General features: G+C 36.3%; 1 long non-coding RNA gene across 2 annotated transcripts; it reads left to right on the top strand.

Annotated features, from left to right (window-relative positions):
- The first annotated feature begins 3061 nt into the window (after positions 1 to 3061).
- LOC112454390 lies at positions 3062 to 4221 on the top strand. 2 transcript variants are annotated; one of them, XR_003040724.1, is made up of 5 exons: positions 3062 to 3312; positions 3376 to 3497; positions 3569 to 3774; positions 3870 to 4081; positions 4161 to 4221. It is a non-coding gene; the product is annotated as an uncharacterized LOC112454390 (long non-coding RNA). The 2 variants fall into 2 exon arrangements; XR_003040723.1 differs by having other exon boundaries at positions 3071 to 3312; positions 3376 to 3492.
- The last annotated feature ends 575 nt before the right edge of the window (positions 4222 to 4796 follow it).

A 4796-nucleotide genomic window follows, 5' to 3' on the forward strand; every position in this document is an offset into this window, starting at 1 on the left:
TCGTATGCGTCCACCGCTATGAGAAATTGTGTACTTTGTGTAACAATTGCTTCAAAACTAAATAGATAAGGGTCTTGTACTTTTGTAAGAATATTTTTACAAGTCTCTTTTGTCATCTCTTTGTTTTTTATTAAAATCCTATGAGTAGTTTGATCGCTACAATTACAAACGTGATATAGGAAGCTGTTTTCGTTCTACGATACATGTAAAAAGTGCTAAGTTTGATTTCCATTATTTCAACTTTGGTATAGTCAAGCTTTTTCTACTTGCACGTGTGTGTAGAGCGTGTTTACATTAATATGCTGTTCAAATTTTAAAAGATTCCTATGAAAATGGGTTTTGTGATACAACTACCTTAATATAAGAACGCCATCAAATTCGAGCTAGGATTTAAGTAGCAAATAATTTCCGTGTGAATTTCCAATACTATTTCCAACTAAACTGCGCGCCAACGAATTGTCGGTCTTGAAACACAGCTTCTTCGTTAGAACAGTAAATTCACTTAAATAAATCGCAAATCGATTTAATTTTTGATGCTGATACAAATCTTATCTAACATCCCCTCTTTTCCCGAATATTACTGTAAAGAATTTATTGCGAAAAAATATTATCTCAGTCAGGGTTTTTTCGCAATAAATTCTTTACAGTAATATTCGGGGAAAAGGGGATGTTAGATAAGATTTGTATCAGCATCAAAAATTAAATCGATTTGCGATTTATTTAAGTGAATTTACTGTTCTAACGAAGAAACTGTGTTTCAAGACTGACAATTCGTTGACGCGCAGTTTAGTTGAAAATAGTATTGGAAATTCACACGGAAATTATTTGCTACTTAGATCCTAGCTCGGACTTGATGGCGTTCTTATATTAAATTGATTTTAAATCTTAGAGTCCTATTACTATTATTATTACCCTGATGGAAATATTTTACTGAATATAATGGAATTTTACTGAAATTCTGTCTCAATTGACCCAGATAAAAATATTTTGCTGAAAGTACTATGAAATTGATGAAAAGGAAATGAAAGTTACTGAATATTTTTCAAAACAAATCATAATTTTCTTTATGAAATTTAATATAAATACTGTGAAATATAAGAAAAATTAAATTATACTGTTGAAAAATAATAAAACTGAATCCTTGCTCGTTCAGTCGCTTTTTGGAATTGAAGCATAGGAGCCTTCGTTAATTTGAGAATTTAGTTGATGCTAATTCGAGTTTATAAGACTATAAGTCTACTTTTTGTTGAGAATTACTACTTTTTTATGTCACAGTTTTAAAGAATTCGATTTTTACTTAATTTATATTATAGATTTTTTACTACTTGATTATTACATAGCTTGACTTCGGAAAATTTTTTGACACGCAATGATTAAGGCCGTTTGCTCCACATTTTTCAGCCTTCTAATACGATTTTTCTCGCCATTAAACGAATAATTATTTTTTAAGTTTTAATTGTTAACACGAGTTAACAACTCTCTAATTAAATTTATAGTTTGACCACGCATACATTTCAACTATTTGTTAATCGGTTTTTTGGGCTTTCAACTTGATATGGCTTCTTAATAACTCCATGTTATTTGTATACTATAATTATTAATATTAAGAAAGTAAAAACGACCGCTATGATTTAAATCAATAGAGAGGATAAATTCCATAATAAAAATGCTATAATTATTAATTAATGTTAATCTTATGATGTTAAACTTCCTTTTAATTGATTTTATCTCTCGACGGATTTTTTATGTAACGGCGATTATTATGATAATGTATTACAGTTTATTAGAGGAATTTATTTGATTAATTGAAAAAGTCTCTGTAAAGCACGAAACGCTCCCAGTTATTTTGACGGAATATTAAACTATAATATTATTTAGAATCCTATAGCTGTTGTTCGGTATTGGCTCTTGTTTTATCTAAATATAAACTATATTTAACTAGGTAGTAATATAAACTAAGAAAATTATTTGACAATCATTAAAATTATTCGCATATTTTCCAACAACTTTAGGAAAGTTAACGATTTGCTCATAAAAAAATAAAAAATTATTTTTAAATTACAAAATAAGTTTTCTTTATTATTATATAATAACAATAGTATTAATTGTTCATTAATCCTCGGTCTCGGCTTCATATGTATATAATGACAATAAATGTCATAAGTAATTATTAATAAGTACGACAAGACCTAGGTGCGCGCGCGCGCGCGCGAGCGCCGAGATATTAACAAGAAGCCTAGCACGATTCTCGTCGGCTCGGCTGACCGAGCATCGAGCATCGAGCATCTGACATCACTGCTGAAATCTGGCATCACTGCAAAATTAGTCCGGATTCGCACCAGGGGCAAAGTCTGTAGGTAAAATCGGGTATATTTAGTCCGGACTCGCACCAAGGGCAAAGTCTGTAATATGATTTAGTCCGGACTCAATCCTAGGGGCAAAGTCTATCGGTAAGGGGCAAAGTGTGTCGGTAATTAAAGCACGGAAATGCTGGTCTCGACTTTTGAGGGGCCATTGGCTATCTGTCTATTAATCTGTGTCAACGGAAAGTCATAGAGATATAAGAATAGAGTGCGCGAGTCATATGCTAGCACGTAAGAGGCTGCGATATAGGAATAGAAAAAGAACGCTGCATATAGGCCCTTTCTGTCTTTGTCTACGCGTGCATGCGAAACAAAGACAGAAGGGGCCCATGCGCAGCTTTCTCTTTTTATTCTGCGCAGCTTTCTCTTTCTATTCCTATATCGCTTTTTCAGCTCGCTCGCGCACTCTATTCTTATATCTCTATGCGGAAAGTTGACTTTTATAAGTCGACTCTAGTCGACTTCTAAAAATGGCGAAAAGTCGACTAAAAGTCGACTTCTAAATAGTCGACTTATAAAAGTCAACGGAAAGTTGACTTTTATAAGTCGACTTCTAGTCGACTTCTAAAAATGGCGGAATGTCGACTAAAAATCGACTTCTAAATAGTCGACTTATAAAAGTCAATTTTCCGTCGAATTTTATAAGTCGACTTCTAGTCGACTTCTAAAAATGGCGGAAAGTCGACTAAAAGTCGACTTCTAAATAGTCGACTATAAAAAGACGGAAAGCAGTCAAGCGGCGCGTCATCAATATGGCGGCGAATCTCGAGGAGGCTGGAGGAGAAAATTAATGTTTACGCGAGTGCAAGGAATACATGCCGCGAGACAGAACACGATAAGACGTCGAAAAGCGCCGCGCTATCAACCACCGCCACGAAACGTCGTCGTCGTCGTCATCATTGTCTTCCCGTTGACTTCCTCGATTAGATCAGAATACTGGAATTTGACTGTATGTATGTTGCAATATGTTTGAGACGGTTGTTTACATTGTCTACAACAAGAATTGTTACAGAATGCCGTTACCAACCGACATGGAAGCGAAATTGCTGCGCCAGATAGTTCTTGCAGGTATGGCGGATCTAAAAGAGGATCAGGATAAGGCCAAGTGGAAATATGCTTTAGAGGTTAGGTATGGTGTGTTATTAATTATCATCGATAATTAAGACCTATTGAATGCGACCTCTCTATTCTAAACCATCTTTCAGAACACCATCAGAAATGGAGGAACCTGGTTCATGCATTCTTCGTGCGTTCTACGGAAAATCAGTCCGGAATAGGTGGTTTATAAAGAGGTGTACGAAACGAATAAGATGTATATGCAAGGTGTCACGGCGATAGAACCCGAATGATTGCCGAAATTCGCTTCCACGCTATGCCATCTTAGTGAATCATTGGTTGATCCACCGTTAAGGTATTTTTATCACAATTGTTGCTTTATAATGTTTTCCCTATTTATTTATAAAGATATTAATCTTCATTATGATCGAATATTATTCCCATTTATAGATATAATCAAGGAACCGGGAAAATCATTTGCCGCGTGTCTGGTACATTTGGAAAGGCCGGATGGGGACTACCATCGATGGATATAGAGCATTTGTGGACGGTGTAAAGTGGTTCGCGTATTTCTTCTTGGAGGGTCAAGTGTACCCTAAGCTGAAACGATTTGTTCCGTCGTTGCTGACGACACCTGGGAGCATCACCAAGTCATGGGCCAGGTAAATCGTTATTCTATCTCCTTTCGATTTCACGTTGATTCATCGAATAGATTACATCAATTCAATACGATTTTTTCAGGTTGATACCACGCACTCAAGCAATAGTACAAACGTTGCAGTCGCAGGGAGTCGTGTCCAAATACAAACTGCTAGAAATCTGAGGTTTGGATGAAAAATGTGAGATTTTAATTTATAAAATAATATTTAGATATTATCATCGAGTAGACTTCTATACAATACTAGACCGCTGACAGGCATCTCGGCCGTGATGCTTGCCGCCATGTTGATTTTAGTCAAGATATGCTATACTACAGATTCTATACAAATAGTTTTATACAAGATTTCTATACAATAGTCTGGCATATACAGAATGTCCAAAAGAAAGGGTTTAATACTACAGGAGTAGTGGTTCGATTTCGGCATTCAAGTAGCTACACGTTGAAGGCATGACTTACAAACTTATTGATAACATGTACCAATATTTAACACAAAAACATTCGCCTGCTTCGTTATGTACTGTAATAGCGAATGCAGATAAACGCTGTGACGTTGCGGCTAGCCGCACCGTCGCGGCGCCCTCCCTGGTCCGTCCCTGGGCGCGAAATTCCGCGCCTTGTGACGGCGCGGCGGCGGGGCGCCGCGACGGTGCGGCGAGCCGCAACGTCACAATCATGAGCAACTGAACACCCGATAGTGACTTATTGTTAATTCAATA

The sequence above is a fragment of the Temnothorax curvispinosus genome, unplaced genomic scaffold, assembly GCF_003070985.1.
Source record: "Temnothorax curvispinosus isolate PA1 unplaced genomic scaffold, ASM307098v1 QBEX01005025.1, whole genome shotgun sequence".
NCBI lineage: Eukaryota > Metazoa > Arthropoda > Insecta > Hymenoptera > Formicidae > Temnothorax > Temnothorax curvispinosus.